General features: G+C 41.6%; 1 pseudogene; it reads right to left on the bottom strand.

Moving 5' to 3' along the window:
* Nucleotides 1-7,527: 7,527 nt before the first annotated feature.
* Nucleotides 7,528-9,106, bottom strand: LOC126075646 (eukaryotic translation initiation factor 2 subunit 3, X-linked-like; annotated as a pseudogene).
* Between the last annotated feature and the right edge of the window lie 17,453 nt (nt 9,107-26,559).

The following is a 26,559-nucleotide window of genomic DNA, read 5'->3' as shown; positions in this document are numbered from 1 at the left end:
ATGACTATTGAACATTAATCCTTGAGACAGCCAGAGAAGTAAAGACCTTTGCTTCCATTTCACACACCGGGGATACTAGTTTCAAACCAGATCTGTGCCGCTCCCAAGACCTTGCCCTGCTCCACTGCACTCTTTCAGCACCTCAGAGCGGGGGGAGGAAGGGCAAAGAGTGGAAATTATATGGCCAACTTCTCAGTTTTGCTTAGTGAGAATTGCACTGAGAATCATGAGAAATATAGACACAAAAAAGAAAAAACATCCAAAGCAAGGAGTGAGGAACAGGTCACTGAGATGTACACTGGGAAGACAGGTGTCAGAGCTCCTCTCAGACTCTCTAGACAGGAAGCCGATACTCTAGTCCCCATTCCCATCCCATCTGTGGTTTAGTGTCTGCCCTACCTTTCAGGCCAATGAGTGCAATTCACCTCTCTTCCTACTGCCTACATCATTTAAATGATAGACTTGGACCCAGAGTCTCTCTTAAAATATATAGGAAATTGATACTAAAAATGAGAGCTTTCTGGGTCATTTGGGGAAGGAGGCAGCAGTTGATACCTTTTTATGCCCACATTCAACATGGTGAGGCCAGTCAGCCAGAGGCAATTTCTGTACGTCTCTTCTCTGCCTTCCTACACCCAAACAGGAAAAGAAACTCCCAGAGATGCTCATTCCAAATACCCCATGTCATTCGGGGAAGGTTAAATTATGCCTAGTCTACTCTGTCTTAATTTAAGGGAGGCAAAGAAGGGAAATGCAACCTTTACTGAGTTCCTACTAATTCTTAAATGGAGTCCCTGGGTGGTGTGAATGGCTAATGTACTCAGCTGCTCACTGAAAGGTTGGAGGTTTGAATCCAGAAGTGCCTTGGAAGAAAGGCCTGGTGATCAGCCATTGAAACCCTATGGAGCAGAGTTTATTCTAACACATGGGGTTGCCATGGGTAAGAGTCGACTCCATAGCAACCGGTTAATCACTAAGTATATCACTTGTATCTGCTAATTTACTCCTCATAACAATGAAATTGATATTACTGCTCCAGTTTTACAGAGACGCAGCCTAAACTTTTAGCACAAGGCCCCCAACTAGTAAAACCAGAAGCCTGGATTCAAACTCTGATTTCCAAAGTTGTTTCCACTGTCCAGAGCTGGAGGGTTGGGATGTAGTAATTTAGAAAAATTTTATCAATAAATGAAAATTTTAAAGTTTGAGGTTTAAACAGGCTTCAGTGACCTATAAAGTGCATTTCTGTACTGCTGGCAAACAAAGAAACAAAGTTTCATGTCACAGTCATAGATCATCAGAATTTACCAAATTCATGAATCAAAGCCCTGACTCAACATACCCAAAACTCATTGCCGTCTAGTCGATTCCAACTCACAGTGATTGTCATGGACTGAATTATGTCCCCCCAAAAATGTGTGTATCATTTTGGCTGGGCCATAATTCCCAGTATTGTGTGATTTTCCTATATGTTGTAAATCCTGCCTCTACGATGTTAATGAGGGAGGATGGGTGGCAGTTGTGTTAGTGGGGCAGGACTCAGCCTACAAGACTGGGTTGTGTCTTGAGGCAATCTCTTGAGATATAAAAGAAGCAAGCTTAGAGACGGGGGACCTTATACCACCAAGCAAGCAGCACTAGGAGCAAAGCGTGTCCTTTGGACCCAGGGTCCCTGCGCAGAGAAGCTCTTAGTCCAAGGGAAGATTGAAGAGAAGGCCAACAGAGAGAGAAAGCCTTCCCCTCCCTGGAGCTGACACGCTGAATTTGGATTTTTAGCTTACTTTACTGTGAGAAGATAAACTTCTCTTTGTTAAAGTCATCCACTTGTGGTACTTCTGTTAAGCCAGCACCAGATGACGAAGACAGTGATCCTACAGGACAGGGTAGAACTGCCCCACAGGGTTTCCAAGGAGCAGCCAGTAGATTCAAACTGCAAACCTCTGGGTTAGCAAGCAAGATCTTAACCACTGCGCAACCAGGGCTCCTGATTCAATACAAAAAAACCCAGTGCCATCAAGTCAATTTCGACTCATAGCAACCCTATAGGACAGAGTAGAGCTGCCCCATAGAGTTTCCAAGGAGCGCCTGGCGGATTCAAATTGCCCACCCTTTGGTTCGCAGCCATAGCACTTAACCACTACGCCACCAGGGTTTCCTGATTCAATATATATCCCCTTAATGTAAACAGACTTCTATTGAGCCAATTGGTCCTAAGGTACCTATTCCAATAATTCCTCTTTTTGCAGGTTTATTTCTCCATTTCTTTCTTCCTTCTAACCTCCCCCTGCCCTAAAACAACCATTCCCTTCCTATTCATTCACTCCCGGACCCGGAATTCTCTCACTTCCAAGAAACATACTCACATTTGACTTCAGCAGCTGGAAGCAGAGCAGCAGACCTGGGCTAGAATATATAACTTCCTGTTTTAGGACTTGATACAATGTTGCAACCCACAGCCAAGAGTTTTTCGAGGCTTTTGTGCACATGGTATGAACAGTTTCAAAGACAATTAAAGAGTCTGATATTTTCCAGCTCTTGCCTTGTGTAGTGGTTATCTCTTTGTGGAAGAGTATTAGAAAAATGGAGCTGGGGCTGGATCAAACCAAGTGTGAAGCACTCTAACATCCCTTAGAAAAATCCTTTGCTCTTGTATTTAAGGAAACCCTGGTGGCTTAGTGGTTAAGTGCTACAGCTGCTAACCAAAAGGCCGGCAGCTCGAACCCACCAGGCGCTCCTTGGAAACTCTATGGGGCAGTTCTACTCTGTCCTATAGGGTCGCTATGAGTCGGAATCGACTCAGCATCAGCGGGTTTGGTTTTTTGGTTCTATTTAAATTTTTTATTTTATCAACATAATATTGTACATGATTTTAAAAGGAGGAATTTAAAAAGTGAAAACAGTAGTGTTGTTTTCCCCTAAACTCCTGCTCTCCAGAGGCAACTCCATAGGTATTTCTTATTTATTCCCATGTTTCCATGTAATATTCTTTTACTACTTCTTGGGTTTAGTTAAAAATTTAGTTCTTTCACTATCCCCCACTCCATAAACACTCATACACACACACACACACACACATGCTTCCTCACCCCCTTCCGTCCAATGTTATACTTTTTAGTTAATGAGTTATTCAATAACGGACATGATAATTCTTACAGTTTACAGCTCAGCCATGTAGTGCATGATTATATTTGTACATCTTTTGTTTTCCCTGTAGTTAATAATTGCTTCGATTTTTTCATTTACTTCATTTTCTGTGTACTTACACTGTAGCCTTCTCAAAATTTGTGGCAAACGTGTCTCTGACAAGATTGTATCCCAAGGTATTAATCTGGTTATTCCTGTATACTCTCCCTCCCTTCTTTCTCACGGTGCTGGAAAGGCAGAATATTTTCTCCCACCCTTCACCAAATCAGAAGATTCCAAAAAACCACAGACCTGAGTATTAGGTAAATATTTTCACATGTATATTTGCAAAACCAGTTTTTCCTCTCCCAGCAACTAAATGAGCTGAGAGGAAAGGAGGAAGACTAGTAAACGGTACAGCAATTTAGGAAAAACAAGAAGTATTTGAAGCAGAGGGTAAGACGGGAGCACAACTTTCTGTGTCAGAACACAGAGGTGGAGTCAAACGGACTGAGAGTCTTCTTACTCACCACTGGTGGACAAGCCACCATTCAACCATCCTGAACAGAGGGTGAGAGACCGGAACACTTTCTGTGGAATGAAGCCCTGAAGGACAAAATGGTTCTATACACAGTCAGCTGGGAATGTCACTATGCATGTGGCATTTACTAACAGTTTGATTAGAGCAGTTTCATTTGTTTTGTAAGCCCTTCTGCCCAGGCCTTCTGGAATAGCTTCTTTGGAAGTGTGCTTGGAGCCTCTGATTGCTTCAAAGTCATTTTCCGTATAACACAACTGGAAAGAGAGAAAGTATTTTGAAAAGTGATTTATACATTCTTCCTCTGTGATAAAACCACTTTTTAAAAAATGATGGCTGCTCTTATTCAACATTGTGCTTGAGGTCCTAGCCAGAGCAATTAAGCTAGATAAAGAAATAAACAGCATCCAGACTGGTAAGGGAGAAGTCAAAGTATCTCTATTTGCAGATGACATGATCTTATACACAGAAAACCCTCAAGAAAACTACTGAAACTAATAGAAGAGTTCAGCAGAGTATCAGGATACAAGATAAACATACAAAAATCTGTTTGAATTCCTCTACATCAACAAAAAGAACATCAAAGGGGAAATCACCAAATCAGTATCATTTACAGTAGCCCCCAAGAAGATAAAATACTTAGGAATAAATCTTACCAGAGACATAAAAGACCTATATAAAGAAACTACAAGACATTACTGCAAGGAACCAAAAAAGACCTACATAAATGGAAAAAAATACCTTGCTCATGGATAGGAAGACTTAACATTGTAAAAATGTCTATTCTACCAAAAGCGATCTATAGATAACAATGCAATCCCAATCCAAATTCCAATGACATTTTTTTAATGAGATGGAGAAACAAATTACCAACTTCATACGGAAGGGAAAGGGGCCCCGGATAAGTAAAGCATTACTGAAAAAGAAGAACGAAGTGGGAGGCCTCACACTACCTGATTTTAGAAGCTATTATTCTGCCACAGTAGTCAAAACAGTCTGGAACTGGTACAACAACAGATACATAGGCCAATGAAACAAAATTGAGAATTCAGACATAAATCTATCCACATATGAGCAGCTGATATTTGATAAAGCCCCAAAGTCAGTTAAATGGGGAAAAGACAGTCTTTTTAACAAATGGTGTTGGCGTAACTGGATATCCATCTGCAAAAAAATGAAACAAGACCCATACCTCACACCATGCACAAAAACCAACTCAAAATGGATCAAAGATCTAAATATAAAATCTAAAACAATAAAGATCATGGATGAAAAAATAGGGACAATGCTAGGAACCCTAATACATGGCATAAACAGTATATGAAACATTATTAATGATGCACAAACACCGGAAGAGAAACTAGATAACTGAGAGCTCCTAAAAATCAAACTCCTATGCTCATCCAAAGACTTCACCAAGAGTAAAAAGATTACGTACAGATAGGTAAAAATGTTTTAGCTACGACATTTCCCATCAGTGGCTGATCTCTAAAATCTACATGATACTACAAAAACTCAACTACAAAAAGACAAATAACCCAGTTAAAAAATGGGCAAAGAATATGAACAGGCACTTCACTAAAGAACACATTCAGGTAGCTAACAGATACATGAAGAAATGCCCACAATCATTAGCCATTAGAGAAATGCAAATTAAAACTACAATGAGATTCCATCTCACTCCAACAAGGCTGACATTAATCCAAAAAAACACAAAATCATAAATGGTGGAGAGGTTGTGGAGAGACTGGGACACTTATGCACTGCTGGTGGGAACATATAATGGTACAATCAGTTTGGAAATCGATTTGGTGCTTCCTTAAAAAGCTAGAAATAGAAGTACCATATGATCCAGCAATCCCACTCCTCAGAATATATCCTAGAGAAATAAGAGCCTTTACACGAACAGATATATGCACACTGTTCACTGCAGCACTGCTTATAATAGCAAAAAGATGGAAGCAACCAAGGTGCCCATCAATGGACAAATGGATAAATAAATCATGGTATATTCACAGAATGGAATACTACACATCGACAAAGAACAATGATGAATCTGTGAAACATTTCATAACATGGAGGAATCTGGAAGGCATTATGTTGAGTGAAATTAGTCAGTTGTAAAAGGACAAATATTGTATGAGACCACTATTGTAAGAACTCAAGAAATAATTTAAACAGAGAAAAAATATTCTTTGATGGTTATGAGAGCGGGGAGGGAGGAAGGGGAAGGGGCATTCACTAACTAGATGCTAGACTAGAATTGTTTTAGGTGAACGGAAAGACAACACACAATATAGGCGAGGTCAATACAACTGGACTAAATCAAAAGCAAAGAAGTTTCCTGAATGAACTGAACACTTCGAAGGCCAGTATAGGTGGGGGTTTAGGGACCATGGTTTCAGGGGACATCTAAGTCAACTGGCATAGTAAAATCTATTAAGAAAACATTCTGCATCCCACTTTGGAGAGTGGTGTCTGGGGTCTTAAACGCTAGCAAGTGGCTATCAAAGATACATCAATTGGTCCCAACCCACCTGGAGCAAAGGAGAATGAAGAACACCAAAGACACAAGGTAATTATGAGCCCAAGAGACAGAAAGGGCCACACAAATCAGTGACTACATCAGCCTGAGACCAGAAGAACTAGACGGTGCCCGGCTACAACCGATGACTGCCCTGACAGGGAACACAACAGAGTACCCTGGAGGGAGCAGGAGAGCAGTGGAATGCAGGCCTCAAATTCTCGTAAGAAGGTCAGACTTAATGGTCTGACTGAGACTAGAATGACCCTGGAGGTCATGGTCCCCAGACCTCCTGTTAGCCCAAGACAGGAACCATTCCCAAAGCCAACTCTTCAGACAAGGATTGGAGTGGACTACAAGACAGAAAATGATACTGGTGAGGAGTGAGCTTCTTGGATCAAGTAGACACATGAGACTATGTGGGCGGCTCCTGTCTGGAGGGGCGATGAGAAGGCAGAGGGGGACAGAAGCTGGTTGAATGGACACAAAAATAGAGGGTGGAGAGAAGGAGTGTGCTGTCTCATTAGGGGAGAGCAACGGGGAGTATATAGCAAGAAAAGGTGTATATAAATTTTTGTGAGAGACTGACTTGATTTGTAAACTCTCACTTAAAGCACAATAAAAATTAAAAAAAAAAAATGATGGCTGTATTCCTTCTTGTAGAAAACCTGATCACGGCCTATCAACCCAGTTTAGTCCGGAGCCGTGCTCAGGGTAAGAAATCTTTTCCAGGCACCTTGAAGGGTAAGTCTTGTCACTAGGATTCACTCCTTGATGAAATTTTCACCATTACAAAGTGAAATGTGTCAACAATTAAGTTCATTCTCAGGAAATGCAATCCCCATTTTGACCAGAGCTTCGAACTGGTTTGTTCAGGTTCAAACCCCTACTGAGAATTTGCACTTCCACTCCAGATATACTGAATCAGAATCTACATTTTAACAAGATCTGCAGGTGATTCTTTTTTCCTTTTTTTAAATAAGAAAAACTTTATTTCAAACAGGTTCAGTGGCATGTGTGCTACAGCAAAGGCTGGTGGTAGGAAACAATTTGATTCAAACCTGCACTGATGTATAAATTAGACATTATTTGGGAATGATTAATTTCTGTGAAAATGTAGAGTAAATCCAACGTTATGCTAATTTTCACATTTACTGTACACCCTATTTTAGTAAAAAAAAAAATTTTTTTTTTAGAGGTTAAATTTTCATCACCAAAAAATGAAAATAACCTTACAGCTACTACTGTGAAATTAGTTCCCTAGTACTGCTTTGAAAACATACGCCTAGGTTGTTAAAGGAAATTTCAATTTCATCCAAATGTATTACTTAACTGGGATTCTTCAGTCATCATCAACTGTTGCCTTGATTGTCACTCTTCTTTTCTGAGCCCAACCAATTAAACGCCAATGTTTCTCAACTCTTCGGCTAAGGGCAATTTTTTCTCTCCTACTTCTGTGCACACAAGATTAGTCAAAATGATTCTGCCCAAATCAGCCTTCACTGCAGTAATTCTTTGCCGTGTTGACAGGGATTCTACGTTCACCGTGAGCACTTCATTCTTAGACAGCTTTTGCACCTTTTGCTTTCTCGTCTCCATCAGTGTATACACCTAGAAGCCGTCAAAGTAGGAAATAGGAAATTCCCAATTTTGTGAAGATCTCAGGTAAAGCTCCAACTGCACCAAGTACCTGTCCCACCATTCTGTCAGCCTGGCACAAAGTGGGGTCAAGTTCTGTTCCAATGCCAGTAAGACATCCTGGAGCAGCATGCTGAAGACCACTATGTTCTACAAAAAGTGACAAGATTTTGGAAAAGGTTGGATTATACATGAGTTCTCCTTCACTATCTTTGGAAAGTATACCAGGTCTGTACTGTATTTCCTGGCCCACCTTTAATACTTTTTTTAGAATACAGAAACCCTGGAGGCTAGTGGTTGAGAGTTTGGTTGCTAACCAGGAGGTCAGCAGTTGGAATCCACCAGTCGCTCCTTGGAAACCCTATGGGGCAGTTCTACTCTGTTCTATAGGGTCCCTAATGAGTCGGAATCAACTCCACCGCAACAGTTTTTTTTACGAATACTACTACCAGAAACACCCTCCTTAAGGTCATCAACCTCACAGTCAGGCTTGTTGACATCAGAGGACCTAATAACAATAAGTCGGGGTTCTGAAGTAAAATCTCTTGGAGGTAGCAGCATTCCTTTCACTGTTACTCATAGACAACTTCAACATTCTACTTCAGCTGAGCAGAAACTGGAGTAATAGGAGCTCCTTGGGCTGCTGCACCTTGTACAAACTCAAGGATCTGTTCATACTGTTCTTTAGCCTGACTTTCTTTTACCAAATCAAATTATTTTGTAGAATCAAAATATGCTTCAGTTTCATCATTTCTATAGCAGCCAGGTGTTCAGAAGTCTGAGGCTGAGAACAAGATTCATTTCTAGCTATCAACAGAGAGCTGCATCCATCGCTGCCAGACCATTCAGCATAGTAACCATCAAAACATCGTGGCAGGACAGTCAACAAAAGAAATATGTCTGACTAATTTTAAGTTCCCTTTGGTCCCTGGAATGTCTGTAGGAAACTCATCCGACGTACTACTTCCACAGGGTCTATAATATTCCGGGCGAAGACAACTTAGATCATCAAATTTATAAATCTTAGCAGTAAAACGTCCAAGCATGGCTCTAATACTTCTTTCTCGTTCATTTTTGAAACTGACAGTGTGAACTCCAGAAATAGCCTTTACTACTGGAGGTTTCCCATGAGCTACCTGATCAATTGTACCTACATTAACTGTGGCTTGTCTACTGATGACTTCCTGTAAAGTGGTGTCAACCTGGTAACATCCAAAGTGGCGAGATCCTGGCGAGAAAGGCGTACCTGCCCCCCGAGTCACTGCACCCTGGCCTCCCGCCATCTTGCACAGGGAGGAAGGAAGTCGCCCGCTGCCACCTGACAGCACGCACGCGCTCTAGCGAGGGGTGGGAACGAAGGCCGGAAGACACACAGGGCCCAAGCCTAGGGGAAGGGGGGTGACCGGTGCGTCAGGGGCCTCGCTGGGTGGACTTCTCTCAGCGCCGGTCGGCTTACTAGGCAACACGATGCAAAGTTTCAGGATTAATCGCAGACCTACCTGTTGGACATTCGTGCAGGCAACACTGATGGCAGCTCCAAGGAAAGTCTTCTGTGAGGTGGGTGATGCAACCCAACGTGTGCGCTGGCAAGGGAGAGGCCATTTCCGTTTCCGGTAGGGTTGGCAGAAAGAGTTTCCCGAAGCTTGACAATCTTACCTGGGGTGTGAAACCGGAGTAAAGAGTGACTGTCCTTATTTACGGATTCGTATAATTAAAAAAAAAAAAAGAAACCCGTTGCCATCCAGTCGCTTCTGACTCAGCAACCTATAAGATAGAGTAGAACTGTCCCATAGGGTTTCCAGGGACCAACTATTACATTGTCTTAGGAAACCCTGGTGGAGTAGTGGTTAAGAGCTAGGCTGCTAACCAAAAAGTCTGCTAGCTCGAAGCCACCAGGCGCTCCTTGGAAACCCTATGGGGCAGCTCTACTCTGTCCTATATGGTCGCTGTGAGTCGGAATCGACTTAAAGGCAACAAGTTTGGGTTTATATATATATATATAATTTAATAAGGCGATTTAGCTTGATCGGAACCGCCAGCGACAGGGTTCATGGCCGGGAGGAGGCCACGTGCTGAGCCGGCCGCGCTCACTGAGCTGCGCGTCCCCTACCCGAAAAAAACTCCATTGCTGTCAAGTCCGTTCCGACTCACAGCATCCTCTCCCGGGTGATTCTTATGTATACTAAATTTTGAGAGCCACTGCTTTGCTAGTGGTTCTTAGAATTGGTCCGTAACCAGTAGCATTAGCATAGCCAAGACACTTGTTAGAGAAAAACAGATTCTCAGCTGAGATTCTGACCGGTTTGAAGCCGTAATTTTGACCCGTGGCCAGGGTGCTGAACCAACTTATAGCTTGAGGAGCAGGCATCAGAGCCCGATGAGAGCACAACCACCTCTGTGACTGTGGAAGACTAAGTGCCCTTGGACACACCTTTTTTCTACCTAGTAGGAAGCTGAAGGGTAAAGCTAGTTGATTCCTAAACACTTACCAACCAGAAGGCTGGACGTAAAAAAATATGCTTCTTTGCTGAGATTGGAAACACGGGGCCAGAAAGCCCTGGCTGGAGGGACACAGAGTTACGGAAACGTACACAAATACAACATGATGATCAGGTTCAGGCTGGGGCTGCTATGAGGGAGGGCCTCGTTCCCAGTTTTGTGAGAAACAGTAAGCTCACCCTCCCAGCGTCCTTCAGTTATTAAAGCTGGGCAAAGAAGGGGAGAGGATAGGGCTGCCAGATTTAGCAAATAAAAATAGTGACGGCCAGTTAAACTTGAATTTCAGATGAACAAAGAACAATTTTATTTTTTAAATTTAATTTTAAACTAAAAAGGTTTTAGGATAAGTATGTCCCATGCAAAATATTAACTCTTCATACTGTTTGTCCAATAAGCCTAAGTATTTTTCCTATAGAAATGTGTTTTCAGGTGTACAAAGGTATAGTAATAGCTGACTTTATTAAACCCTTTAAAAAAATTTTTTTTTTTTATGAGCTAAGCATTTTTCTAAGTACTTCACATATATTAACTTATTGAATCCCACTGTGAAAATAAGACCATAGACTTGGAATTTTTTTAAAACATGCATTTTGCTGTTGACTAAGAAAATCTCTTGGCAGGAAGAAATGAAGCAAGCTCATATCACTTCACCCAGTTTTCAACACATACTTTTTTCAGATTCTCTTTATTTTCACATGCGTTAACCCAAGGTCAGCCCCTCACCCCCACCTTTCGAGAAATTGTTTTGGGATCCACAGAGGACAGAGGCCCGAGTCTTCATAAGTAAACAAACTTAGAGTGTACATTTTGAAAGAGGGGAGGGGCAGTACCCGTAAATGTGATCACATACACATCTGAAAAGAAAGGGGGTACAGGATTTGTTCAGGGTTCCTGACTTCTCACACACATCCCACAGTGATGTGTTGGGGCTCTCACTGGCTCCGCAGAACCTATTGTGTGCATCTGTCCCAACTTTGTGTTCAGTGAGTTCACATTGGTGGCTTAAGATTGGCACTGATTGGAGTATTTACACCATGGTGAAAATCCACAAACACCACAAATCAGGGCTCTTTCCCCCTTTCCCCTTTACCTATACTGAAAGCCCCTGAGTGGCGCAAATGGTTAATTCGCTCTGCTGCTAACCAAAAGGCTGTGGCTCAAGTCCACCCAGAGGTGCCTTGGAAGAAAGGCCTGGAGATTTACATCAGAGAAATCAGCCAGTGAAAACCGTATGGAGCACAGTTCTACTATGACACACGTGGGGTCGCCATGAGTCAGAATTGACTGGATGGCAACTGGTACTGGTACCCTTATATTATACATATCCTAAACATTCAGGTAGATTAAGAGTTTTTAGGATATAGGAAGAGGGAAATTTTTCATTTAAAATGTAGGAAAAGCTAGGACTTCGTTATAAAAGGTATCAATTGCTTAAAGATAGGAAAGAGACAAATTCAGGTCTTAAGAGCTAAGATAAGCTACAAAAGGAAAAAAGAACAAACCATAGTCAGGTAAGTTCTTTGTGATTCTTGTTTCTGCCTCCATCGTCCACTCTTTTGGGGCGGATTACATCTCCATGCCAGACAGTTTCTCCCCCATGCCTGTAGGTGAACAGTCAATTCTTTGGTCATTCTTGAGCCAGCTCTATGGTGATATAATTGGCAAAACTGCTTAAAATATCAGAGTTAATCCATCTGCCCTAAATTACAGTAAAACTACTATAATATCGTTTGCCATCAAGTCAATTCTGACCCATAGTGACCCTGTAAGACAGGGTAGAACTGCCTCACAGGGTTTCCTAGGCTGTAAACTTTAAGGGAGCAGATCGCCAGGTCTTTTCTTCTGTGGTGCAGCTGGTGGGTTCAAACCACTGACATTTCAGTTAGCAGTCACATGCTTAACCATTGAACCACCAGGGCTCCTTCTCTACAGATACACATGTGTATTTATGTCTGTGTCTATGTGTGTATCTATAGTTTTTGTTCTAAATGATTTGAAAGTAAGTTGCAGACATTATGACACTTCACCCTTAAGTATTTCAGCATTCATCTACTGAGGACAAAGACATTCTCATACCTAACCACAAAATACTATTATTACGAGAAATTTAACACTGATACTATAATTTATAAAAGCTATTCAAAGTTTCCAGTTGTCTCAAAAATATCTTTTATAAGCTTTTGGATTTTGGGGGGGAGTGGGGCTGCGAGAGTGTAACCCATGATTCAATCAAGGATTATACATTGCATTTGGCTACAGGTTTCTTGAGGAGTCCCTGGGTGGTGCTAACAGTTAATATGCTTGGCTGCTAACCAAAAGGTTAGGGGTTCAAGATCACTCAGAGGCAACTTAGAAGAAAGGCCTGGATAAAAATCAGCACCAAAAATCCCACAGAGTAGAGTTCGACTCTAATACACAGGGGGTCGTCATGAGTTGGAATCGACTCAGTAGCAACTGGTACCACATTGCTTTAGTCTCCATTAATCTAGAACAGTCCAAAAGCCTACCCCCCCCCCCTTTGTCTTGAGTGTCTTGTTGAATGTCCCCACAATCAGGATGTTTTTGATTTTTCATTTACTAAAATCAATTTAAACATTGTTGACAAGACATAGGAGATGTTTTACATCCGTCATTGAATCACATTGAGAGGGACCAAACGTCAGTTTGTTGCAACTTTGGCAATGCTAGTTCAGATGGTGTCCACCAGATCACTCCATTATAAAGGTACTTTTTCCCCTTTGTAATGTAATAATTTAAAACCATCAAAATTTAAAAATCTGCAGGCCTGCCCAGCACCTTTAAACGATCAGACCTGTTCCCATACCACATAGCTGACACAATATTAAATAGATTTCTGACACCCAGACCCTTTTATCCTGACCTGCCTCCCATTCCCCCTACCCAACTATTTCTTGTTTCAGCTTCCCCTGATGGAGTTTACTGTATGCATCCTTTTTGACCACTAATCTTAGGGCTGTGGTTCCCAGGGTGTGGTCTGGAGACCCATGGGGACCCATGAGACTCTCTAAGGAGGTCCAGGTGGTCAAACTTTTTCGTAATAATGCTAAGGCTTTATTTGCCCTTTAAACTCTCATTCTCTCACAAACATTCAGTGGCATTTTCCAGAGACTGCAGTTGTGTGATGCTGTCATTTCTCTTTCAACTAATGGAATGTGTGCTTGTGAGTTCTTGTATTTTAAAGATTTCTCAGTTTTTATGTCTGAGAAATAAGGTAGATATCAATAGATATAATTCACATAAACAAAAGCCAATCAGAAGCCCATAATATTTTTTTAATTTTGATTTTATTGGGGTAAAATGTAAATTTTACCCTAATAAAAGGTAAAGGGAAGACTTTCAGTGAGATGGATTGACACAGTGACTGCAACAATAGTCTCAAACAGCAATGATTATGCAGATGGTTCAGGACTGGGCAGTGTTTTGTTCTGGTGTTCATAAGGTCACTATGAGTTGGAACCAACTCAACAGCACCTAACAACGACAAAATATAAATAAAATAAAAATTACCTTTTTAACCATTTTTAAGTGAACAATTCACTATCATGAATTACTTTTACTATGTGGTATAACTATTACCACTATCTATTTCCAAAACTTTTTCATCACCACAAACAGAAATTTTGTTTCCATTAAGCAATACCTCAAGGAGCCCCGGTAGGGCAGTAGTTAAAGCTCTCAGCTGCGAACCAAAAGGTGGGCAGTTGGAACCCACCAGCTAATCCACAGGAGAAAGATGTGGAAGTCAGTTCCATAAAGATTTACAGCCTTGGAAACCCTGTAAGGGCAGTTCTACACTGTCACTATGGTTCAGAATCAACTCAATGGCAAATGGGTTGTTAGTTCAGTAATTTTTAATGCCTCAAAAATTTTAAGAATGTATTCTTGTAAACAAAAGGTGCAACAGTCTCTACCTTAGGGTTCTATTTCACCAGTTCCTGTGCAGTACCCAGGACAATGCATCTTGATAAGACTTCGTGTTACTCTGGTGGGTATAAACACTTATATTTAGTATGAGATGAAGTGATTCAGGAAGACTTCCCAGTGCCCCCTGAAACCACACTGTATGCTCTGTTGTCCACTCTGCCAACAGGTAAGATTATATTATGCACAATTCTGCACAGTTAGTGTAAACACTGCCTGGTTTCCTACATTTGTTATTCCATTTTTAACCTGGTGACCCAGCGGTTAAGCGTTCAGGCTGCTAACCAAAATGTCGGCAGTTTCAATCCACCAGCGGCTCCTTGGAAACCCTGTGGAGCAGTTCTACTCTGTCCTGTGGGGTCGCTATGAGTTGGAATTGACTTGATGGCAACTAGTTTTTTACATTTAATCTGAGTGTGTAGTCTTGTGGCTACAGACTCCTAGATTTGCAGTAGCCAGTTGAGGACATTGCTGTTGTTTGTACAATCCACTACCCCCTCCCTCAAAGAATAACAGTTATTGCTAACCTAGGTTTAAAGAGCACCTCCAGTAAGGACATCTCAAATTCTTGAAATAATGTTTGTCCCAACCCAAGAAGTCAACAGTGGGGTGATAGGACTACCTCTAGCTAGTGGCTGGTGGATAGAAGCACAGAGTCTTGTCTCTGACAATAACTGGCTGTATTTTGGGGAAGTAACTTCCTTATCTGAAAATGATAGACAAAATGTCTCCCTAAATTTCATTATGGTCTACCATTGTATGCTTTGCTGTAATTTTATTAGTGAATAGATGTTGTCGTGTGCCAGTCAAGTCAATTTTCAACTCCTAATGAACCCATATGACAGAGTAGAACTGCCCCATAGGGTTTTCTAAGCAGTAACCTTTATGGGAGCAGATTACCACGTCTCTTCTCTCCAGGAGCCGCTGAGTGGATTCCAACCACCAACCCTTTAGTTAGCAACCCAGCGCTTAACCATGGCACCACCAGGGCTCCTCATGAATAGATAGAGCCTTTTTCCCCCTAAGGAAGTTCGCGTATCAGACAGTACAAAATCAACTCCAGACTTTTAAGACTCAGTGACTTTGGACTTTCTTCATCAGGCTTATGGCAACAAGATGGCCATAACCCGCGGTGGTCAGGGAGATAGTGAACAATGAAGAAAAACAAAGAGAAAAGGCAGTAAAATGGCACCATCTGCAGGTTAGCCTGTGAATTACAATGATTTGTTTCACATTTACATTTCCTGCTTTTACTTTCCATCGCCCATCTGTCAGTTTGTCATGCTGTAGTGATTTGTTTGTTGCTATGATTCTGGAAGCTATGCCACCAGAATTTCAAGTACCAGCAGGGTCATCTGTGGTGGACAGGTTTCAGCAGAGCTTCCAAATTGAAACAGACTAGGCAGAAAGGCCTGGCGATCTACTTCTGAAAATTAGCCAGTGAAAACCCTGTGGACCACAACAGAATATTGTTAGATACAGTGCTGGGAGATGAGCCTCCTATGTTGGAAGGCACTCAAAATACACAGTGGCCACAACAACAGACGCTAGTATACCAATGATTGTGAAGATGGTGCAACACTTGGCAACGTTTTGTTCTGTTGTACATGGGGTTGCCATGAGTCGGCGTTGACTGGATGGTAGCTAATAACAACGACTTTTACTTTACTTTTCTACCGAGTTGTCATATAAGATCACAGCAAAAGCTAACAAATTGGAAACGGAGGAAGATCCTAGCCCCTATATTTCATTCAATGTAAACACTTTGGAACCATATCATGGCCAAAGTATATTGTTGAAAACCAAAACCCTATTGCTGTTGAGTCGATTCTGACTCGTAGTGACCCTGTAGGACAGCAGACAGTGCCTAACCCATGCCGCTGCAGGGGTCCATTTCAGCCTGGGCCAGTAAGGTCAGTCACTTTGGGGCAGGACAGCTTATGGTAAGATCAGCAGGCCCTGTGCTTATGTGCACTGTCTCAACTTGCTTACCTTCCAGGGGATCCCTTGGTCCAAGATGCCATTACACCAGATCCCAAGTCAGTGACTTAGATTCTCAGTGATCCCTGAGTAGAGCTACTGATATCATGGATCACTGTGGAGCTCGGCCTGACGTCCTGGGTGTTCAGGTCACCTTCAGCCATATTGTGGCAAAAGGCGCAAGAGTTAGCAAAGCCCTGGAGCAGAATCGTAAATAGGTGTTACGGTGGCAAAAAATTTTTTTAAGTGTAATGCAAATGTCAAGTATTTCTGATCCTCATTTCTGACAGGGAGGATAGAAAAGGACACCTTTGTCAAATCAGTAGCTATGCATTATGTACCTGAGACTGTAGGAGTGCTCTGGCAAACATACTGTCTGGCCCAGTTAGGGCCTGCTACTTGGTTGAGTTACAGCAGTTTACTGTTCTCCTCCAGGACCCTGGATCCTGGATTCCTCAGGAGCCAGGTGGTTGTTAAACAGAGATATAATGCATCTTGTAGATCCTAATCAGTGGCACTAATTTGGCCATTTCCCCTACCCCCCACCCCGTACATCCCATAATCCCCTTTCCACACTCCCTCATGCCCCCCTCATACCGAGGATGAAACACACTCACACACATATGTAAAACCAGCAACCAACTGCCATCATGTTGATTCTGACTCATGGTGACCCCATGTGTGTCAGAGTAGAACTGTGCTCCATAGGGTTTTTAATGGCCAATTTTTCAGAAATAGATCACCAGGCCTTTATTCCAAGGTGCTTCAGGGTGGACTCAAACTTACGACATTTCAGTGAGCAGCCACGTGCATTGCTCTTTGTACCACCCAGGGACTCTTACACACACACACGATTTATTTTTTTACTATCTTGGCTAGGTGGATGGGGTAATTTTAGAAAATTCCACCCCTACAGGCCAAAGACCAAATGTGAGGGTTGTGCCAGCTTCTGAGCATATCTACCCCAGTTATACATTTGGGGAGTGGGGGAATGACCAGTGGTTGGGTTTGCAGGCCTATTAAACCAACTGTGAGCTGCCTGGCCATGGGCAGAACTCCATTTGCAACTTGGCCCAAGTGGTATTGAAGCAAGGGGGAGGTTCTAGCTCTTAATTTGGAGAGATAGCCACTTTTGTAGGCTCAGCATCATTAGTCATTAGAGAATGCAAATCTAAACCACAGTGAGATACCATTTCACACCCAACAGAATGGCTATTAAAAAAAATGATTAGAAAATAAGTAGTGGTGAGGATGTGGAGAAATTGGAACCCTCATCCATTGCTGGTGGGAATGTAAAATGGTGCAGCTGTTGTGGAAAACAGTTTGGCAGTTCCTCAAAAAGTTATCATAGAATTACCATATGACCCAGCAATTCCGCTCGTAGGTATATACTCAAACAAGTGCTTGTATACCAATGTTCACTGTAGTATTATTCACAATAGCAAAAAAGTGGAAACAACCCAAGTGTCTATCAATAGATGAATGGATAAACAACATGTAGTACATACATACAATGGAATACTTCTCAGCCATAAACAGAAATGGAGTCCTGATACATGCTACAACATATGCTGAGTGAAATAAGTCAGACTCAAAAGGACAGATATTGTGTGATCCCATTTATATGAAATATTTAGAATTTGCAAATGCATAGAGACAAAAGCTCATTAGTGGTTCCCTGGGACTGGTAGGAGTAGGGAGTGAGGAGTTATTTGCTTGCTCCCTTATTGATGGGTGTTTAGGTTGTTTTCAACCTTTTGTTACTACGATCAGTCTTACAAAGGATTCTCCATTCCCCCTGTCTTAGTCATCTAGTGCTGCTGTAACAAATACCACAAGTGAATGGCTTTAACAAAGATGAATTTATTTCCTCATAGTAAAGTAGGATGAAAGTCCAAATTCAGGGCGTCAGCTCCAGGGGAAGGCTTTCTCTCTCTGTTGGCTCTGGAGGAAGGTCCTTCTCATCAGTCTTCCCCTAGACTAGGAGCTTGTCAGTACAGGAACCCTGGGTCCACAGGATGCGCTCTGCTCCTGGCACTGCTTTCTTGGTAATATAAGGGTCCCCTGTCTCTCTGCTCCCCTCTCTCTCGTATCCCGAAAGAAACCAGCTCAAGACACAATCCAATCCCATAAATTGAGCCCTGCTTCATCAACACAAGTGCCACCCATTCCCCCTCATTAACATCATAGAGGCAAGATTTACAACACATAGGAAAATTACATCAGATGACAGAATGGTGGACAGTCACACAATACTGGGAATCACGGCCTAGCCAAAATGATACACATGTTTTGGGGGGACGCAATTCAATCCATGACATTCGCTTATATAATAAAATTCCTAGATCAGGTAATGTGCACATTTCAAATTTTGATAGATATTTGTAGATTACCCTCCAAAGGGATTGTACTAATTTACACTCCTACCAACAATGTATGAAAGTTCTTCCAAGCCTTTACCAAAAGAATGGGCTGTACCATCTTGATACTTATAAAATGGTATCCAGGGTTGGTTTCAGTTTGCATATCTCTCTTTATGAGTAAGGCTGCATGTTTTTTCATATGTTTAAAAGCTATTTGTATGACACTGTGATGGAAATCTTTGGGCATCAAGCTTTTCCTCTTTTTAAATGAATTTTAAGCACAATACTATGATGTTCACTTATGGAGATGAAAATTTTTTATTTGTGGATATTTCTCTTTAAAAAGAGCGTTAGTGGTAAGAATTGGAATTGTAGAAATGCTGTTTGTATTTCCTTTCCTGTGAGCTCTGTTTATATTTTTTGCTGAACTATTTTATTGGGTTGTTGGTCTTTTTCTTATTGGTTTTTTAAAATAGACTTTATTTTATAGAGCAGTTTTAGGTTTACAGAAGAATTGTGCAGAAAGTACAGAGAGCTCCCATGTACCCCCAGTTTCCCCTCTTATTAACATCTTTCATTAGTGTGGCGCATTTGTTACAACTGAACCAGTAAGGATCTTTAGTATTAATTAAAGTCCATAGTTCACATTGGGGGTCACTCTTTCTGTTGTATGGGTTTGGCAAGTACATAATGTCACTGCCCTAAAAATGCCCTGCGCCCTACCTATTTATCCCTCCCCTGTCCCCTGAACCCCTGTCAACCATGATCTTTTCCTTGTCTCTGTAGTATTACGTTTTCCAGAATGTCATGTAGTTGGAATCATACAGTATGTGACTTTTGTGGACTGGCTTCTTTCATTTAGCAGTATGCTTTTAAGGTTCTTCCATATCTTTTCATGTCTTAAATAGCTCATTTCTTTTTAGCCTTGAATAATATTCCATTATATGGATGCACAATGATTTACTTATCTGTTCACCTGTTGAAGGACATCTTGGTTGCTTCGATTTTTCACTATTATGCATAAAGTTACTATAAACATTAGAGTGTAGGTTTTGCAGTTCTACTCTGTCCTATAGGGTCGCTATGAGTTGGAAACGACTCGACGGCACTGGGTTTGGTTTTTTTGGTTTTATGTTTTTATCTCCCTGGAATAAATACCTAAGTGTGATTCCTGGATCAAATGGTAAGCCTATGTTTAGCTTTGTAAGAAACCATCAGACTTCTTCTAAAGTGGCTGTACCAGTTTGCATTTCCACAGCAGTGAGAGTTCCTGTTGCTCCACATCGTCACCAGCATTTGGTGTTGTCAGATTTTAGCCATTCTAATTGGTGTGTGGTTTTCTTATTGACTTTTTAGGAGATTTTCTTATTGATTATTAGAGAGGTTAGCCCTTTTTTGTGACAGGAATTAGAAATATTTTTCCCAGTTTGCTGTTGCATTTTTATTTTGCTTGATGTATACATGCAGAAGCTTCTATTTTTAACTAGTAAAAAAATTATTTTCTTTTATGCATCTGATATTGTAGCATAGTTAAAAAGATCTTCCCAACCCTAAGGTCTTAGCCTAATTCCTGATTTCTTCTGGTACTTTTACAGTCTCTTTGTTTTTTAACGTTTAAATATCTTATGTTTTTAGAATGTATTCTGGTATAGATGTGAGGTATGGATCTCATTATATTTTTTTCTTACATGGTTACCCAATTGTTCGAATATCATCATCATGGCCCCATTGATTTAAGGTGATACCTTTATTACATACTAGATCCCATTTGTGTTTGGATCTATTTCTCAACCTCCAATTTTTTCCTTTTGAGTAGACTTCAATTTTTAGGACAGATTTAGACTTACAGAATAATTGCAGTAGTGCAGTGTTCCCATATACTCCACACGGAGTTTCCCCTGTTATTAACTTCTTACATTTGTATGGTACATTTGTTACAATTAATGAATCCACGGTGATACATTATTACTAACTAAAAAAAAAAAGTACTTTATTCACATCTCTTTAGTTTATACTTAATGTTCTTTTTATCTGTTCCAGGATCCCATCCAGGATACCATATTACATTTAGTTGCCACATCTCCTTAAGCTCTTCTCGGCTATGACAGTTTCTCAGACTTTTCTCATTTTTGATGACCATGACAGTTTTGAGGTTTACTGGTCAGTTTTATAAACTGTTCCTCTACTAGAATTTTTCAGATGTTTTTCTCATGATTAGACAGGAATTTGGGGGAACAAGATCACAGAGGTTAAATGTCATTGTAATCTCATCATGTCAAGGGTACATAGTATCAGTGATCACCTGGCTGAGGTAGCATTTGTTGGGTTTCTTTACCTTACATTTACTCTTTGTCCCCCCTTTCTACTAACCTAAGGGTTGGTGGTTTGAAACCACCCAGCAGCACCATGGAAGAAAGGCCTGGCAATCTGCTTCCTTAAAGATTACTGCCAAGAAAACCCTATGGAACAGTTCTATTCTGTAACACATGGGGTTGTCATGAGTCAGAATCAACTTGAGGGCAATGGGGTTTTTTGGTTTGGTTTCTATACTGTACTCTTTGGAAGACAGTCACTTAAGGAGTACGTTGTTAGGTGCCGTCAAGTCAGTTCTGACTCATAGCAACCCTGTGTTTAACAGAACAAAACACTACCTGGTCCTGTGCCATCCTCACAATCATCATTATGCTTGAGCTTGTTGTTACAGCCACTGTGTCAATTCATCTCATCAAGGGTCTTCCTCTTTTTTGTTGACCCTCTACTTTACTAAACATGATGTTCTTCTCCAGGGACTAATAAATGTTTGCAGCTATTTCTTCTCATTTTGAGCCATGCCATATCAGCAAATGAAGGTCCCAAAAGCTTGACTCCATCCATCTCATTGTGGTCAACTCTACTTTGAGATGGCAGCTCTTTCTCATTCATATTTTGAGTGCCTTCCAACCTGAAGGGCTCATCTTTTAGCGCTATATCAGAAAATGTTCCATTGGTATTCATAAGGTATTCACCGGCCAGTTTTTAAGAAGTAGATCACCAGGCCTTTCTTCCTAGTCTGTCTCAGCTTTAAAGCTCTGCTGAAACTTGTCCACCCTGGGTGACCCTGCTGGTATTGATTTTTACAAATTCCCTAAACTTTATCTGAAACTGTTTATCTGTATATCTGAAAATGTTCTAATTTCACCATCATACTTGAGAGGGAGTTTTGCTGGATATATAAGTCTTGGCTGGCAATTTTTTTCCTTTCCTATATGTCATCCCATTGCCTTCTTGGCTCCATGGTTTCTGCTAAGTAGTCCAAGCGTAACCTTACTAAGCTTCTTGGATAGATATCTTCTCATCTTTCATAATATCAGGGAAGTTTTCTGCCAACAAATCTTCAACAATTCTCTCTGTATTTTTTGTTATCCCCCCTGTTCTGGTACTCCAATCACTTCGTAGGTTATTCCTCTTGAGAGAGTCCCACATAATTCTTAGGATTTCTTCATTTTGGGAGATTGTTTTGTCTGATTTTTCCTCAAATATATTGATGTTAAGTGCTTTATCTTCAGTCTCACTAATTCTGAGTTCCATTGCCTCAATTCTCCTCCTATTACTTTCTATTGAGTTGTCTAATTCTGAAATTTTATTGTTAATCTTTTGAATTTCAGTTTGCTGTCGATAGATTCTTAAAAAATTAAATTTGTCATTATGCTCTTATATAGCCTTAAGTTTCTATATTGCTTCATCTGTGTGTTCCTTGGCTTGTTCTGCATTTTGCCTGATCTCCTTCCTGATCTCTTGAAGAGCTCTGTATATTACTCTTTTGAATTTTACCTCCAGTAATTCCAAGAAATTCTCTTCCTTTGAAGATTTCCTGATTCTTTGTTTTGGGCTCTTGCTGAAGCCATCATGCTCTGCCTCTTCATGTGATTTGATATTGACTGTTGTCTCCAAGCCATCAGTAGGTTATTGTATGTATTTATGTTTGCTATGTCCTAGCCTCTTGTTTTGATATGACCAAATAGCTGGTCATGGGAGCTAGTTTGATTATTGGTGTCTTTGAAGCTCTCACATCCTGTCACCAGCTGGTTAGAGCTGTTACTAGGTAGGTGAGCCCAGGAGTCCATTTACTTTTCCTGTATGGATTCAGCTCAGGTGTCCAGGTAATCAGTCACCAAGTATGTGGTGCAGGCTCTCCCTACAGTCCTAGACTGGCAGGGGTGATTGGAGTAGACTCAGGTATCTGGCTGCAGTAGGGGGTCATGTGCTGAACAAGGCAGGGGGCTGACGGCTGCCCCTGAGTGTCTGTGAGGAAAGCGTGTACCTGTTCCCTAGAGCACGTAGATGGGTGGGTTTTGCAGCCAGATTATGGACACCCAATGCTGTTAGCTGTGAAGACTGGGAGGCACCACTTATTTTTGGACTTGTGGCTAGGTGGCTTGTGTGGAGCCACCAGCCCTCAGGCCCCTGATGTGGGTAGGTGAGGACCCTGCTTAATAGGCAGAGTGGTGTCAAATGTCATGAATCTGCCACTCCATCTTATAGATGATGCAGTTGAAAATAGGCTCCAGGTGTATACCCTGTTGTACTGTGCTATTGAGGGCCTATGCTGTTGCAGTGGGCCCACACAGGCCTATGCAGGGGTGAAAGACATTCAAAGTCTGTGGACCCCTTTTGCCTGTGCCTAGGCAAAGGGTCTGTACCTGCCCTGGGTTCCCGGATTAAGGGAGCTGGCAGATTATTTGTTTCCGTTTATTAATTTGTTCCCTCTCGAAAGCCAGGAGAATGGCTCAGAACGCGCAATGGATCCTACTTCCGGCCCAGGGTCTTCAGCAATTGCTGATGCTGGCCTGGGGCCCAGTGCAGAGCAGAGAGGGGGCAGATAAATGGGAGAGAGGTTCTTCCCAAAGGGGGTGTTTTTTGATCCGAGCGGTTAGACATATGTACTTATCTTTCGCTGATTGAGCACCATTTTTCACTGGTTCTGGAGGCTTGAGTAGACTCTACACTGCTTAGTCTCTCCTGATGTGGAAAACGTATCCTGAGCACCACTGCTTGCCTCACCCTGCATGCACCAGCCAATCCAGCCTGCAAGGTGCCGGTTCCTGCTGGGTCAGGCCTGGCAACTGCTCACTGCTTCTGCACCATCTCTCCCTCCCCTTGCTGCTCAGTCCAGTTCCTTAACTTTGCGTTTAATGTTCAGGACTCCTAGATTGTCATATATAATCGATTCACCTGTTTATTCAGGTGTTTATTATAAGGGGGACCACAGGAAGTGTCTGACTACTCCGCCATCTTGGCCCCACCTCCCTGCTGGTATTTGAAATACCAGTGGCATAGCTTCCAGCATCACAGCAACACACAAGCCACCACAGTATGACGAACTGACAAGTGGTAGATGTATAGGCTCATCTTTAGTGACAAAAGCTTATTAGTGGTTACCTGGGACTGGGGGAGGGGGAAGGGTGGGGAATTATTTGCTTTCTTTGTCTTCTTTGCTCTTCTCCCCTATTTACTTATTTACTACATCACTTATTTATATCCATATGGTCTTGGCTTAGTTATCTAGTGCTGCTACAACAGAAATACCATGAGTGGGTGGCTTTAAGGAATAGAAACTCACTTTCTCACAGTTTAGGAGGTTAGAAGTCCAAATTCAGGGCACTCGCTTTAGAGGAAGTCTTTTTCTGTCTGTGGGCTCTGGGGGAAGGTCCTTGTCTCTTTTCAGCTGCTATTCCTTGGTAACCTTGGTGATCTTCATATGACATGGCATCTATTGCCCCCATCTCTGCTTCCTTGCTTCCTTGTTTAATCTGTTCTTTTGTATCATACAAGAAATTGACCTAAGACACACCCTACACTGCCTCACTAACATAACAAAGAAAACCCATTCCCAAATGGGGTTATAACCACAGGAAGAGGCGTTAGGATTTACAACACATATTTTAGGGCAACACAATTCAATCCATAAGATTCTACCCTTTGGCCCTTCAAAATTCATGTCCCTCCCATATGCGAAACACATTTACCCCATCACATCATCCCAAAAGCCTTAACTCAACTCCAAGTCCAAATTCTACCCTAGGACAAAATTCCTCTTCATCTATGGACCTGTGAAATCTAGAGTACAAGTCATCTGCTTCCAAAATACAATGATGAAACAGGCACAAGGTAGACATTTCCATTACAGATGGAAGAAACCGGAGGGAAAGAAAGGATAATGATCGTACTATATTTCCTTGTCTGTTCACTGCTCCTTTCAAATGACTGTTTCATATCTTCTTTTTCCAAAGCCTCTAACAGCCTCTCCTCCTATCTGTTGTCACTCTCAACTGACAACATACTTCCTGCTTCTCTGAAAAAAGTGAAGCAGTCAGAACAGATCTGCCACAAACTCCCACTACCACACCAACACACCTACCTATATCCATGCCCATGCATTCTACCTTCTCTCACGTTAATATGGATGAGCTGACCATATGCCCAAGGCTAATGATCCCATCCAACCCTCACCTACTCAAGGACACCGCTCCAGCAATTCTTTTCCCCTCTGGTGTCATCAGTTTTTTCCTCTTTATTGTATGATACTAATCATCATAGACCATACTGTTATCTTAAAAAGTAATTGCCACTTGAACACACTTTACCCTCCATCTATAATCTCAGTTATCACATTCCTTTTATAGCAAAATTCTTTTAAAGTGATATGTATATATGCTGCTCCCAATTTCTCTCTTCCCATCCATTCATGAACCCATTCCAAAGAGGCTCTTACCCACAGCACTCTACTGAAAAGTTTCCTATTAAGGTCACCAATGACTTCCACATTGTTAATTTCAATTTTTTCTAATGACTCTCAATAGTACTTGACACAGTTGATCTCTCTTTCTTCCCTAAAAGTACTTACCTTACTTGGTTTCCAGGACATCATATTTGCCTGATTTTTCTCCTACCTTTCTGGATGCTCTTTCTCAGTTTCTTTTGCTGGTTTTTCCTTATATCCCTGACCTCTAAATACTGGAGTACCCAAGGGCTTGAAATCTTGGAAATTTTCTCTTGTCTGTCTACACTTACTCCATGGGTCATGTCATCCACTCTCATGACTTTAAATGCTAAAAATAACGAGAAGTTTATTAAGTACTTGTTACGGATTGAATGGTGTCCCCGAAAAATGTGTGTCAACTTGGCTAGGCCATGATTCCCAGTATTGTGTGATTGTCCTCCATTTTGTAATCGGATGTGATAATCCTATGTGCTGTAAATCCTAACCTCTATGATGTTAATGAGGCAAGACTAGAGGTAGTTATGTTAATGAGGCAGGACTCAATCTACAGGATTTGGTTGTATCTTGAGGCAAACCTTTTTGAGATATAAAAGAGAGAATCTAGCAGAGCGGAAAGGGACCTCATTATCACCAAGCAAGTAGAGCAAGGAGCAGAGTGTGTCCTTTGAACGAGAGGTCCCTGTGCTAAGAAGCTCCAAGACCCAGGGGAAGATTGATAACAATGACCTTCCCCACAAGCCCACAGAGAAAGAAAGCCTTCCCCTGGGGCTGGTACCGTGAATTCGAACTTCTCGCTTCCTAAACTGTGAGAGAATAAACTTCAGTTTATTAAAACCATCCACTTGTGGTATTTCTGTTATATTAGCACTAGATAACTAAGACAGTACTGCATTCGTAGGAGGAGACGAAACGAAGGTGTGGACACCAGAAGGCAAGGACCAACGTGGGACACAGGGCCATCTTGAAGACTGATGATCACAGTCTGCTCCCTGTGTTACTACTAACATGCTCATCTTGGTAGATATGGTGAGAGTAAGTAGGAGAATAATGAGGAAGTAGAATTACTCTTTCTAGATTTTTAAAAAGTATTTTTTAATGCTCCCGTTTAGATCTAAACTCCATGATAGCAGGCTCTTCATTTTGTTGTCTCCCAAATACCTAGAACAGGCTATTGTAGGTGCTCAGTACGTAT

The sequence above is a fragment of the Elephas maximus genome, chromosome 1 (assembly GCF_024166365.1).
Source record: "Elephas maximus indicus isolate mEleMax1 chromosome 1, mEleMax1 primary haplotype, whole genome shotgun sequence".
NCBI lineage: Eukaryota > Metazoa > Chordata > Mammalia > Proboscidea > Elephantidae > Elephas > Elephas maximus.
Note: the sequence above shows the minus strand (reverse complement) of the source record. Positions and strands in the feature narration are given on the sequence as shown.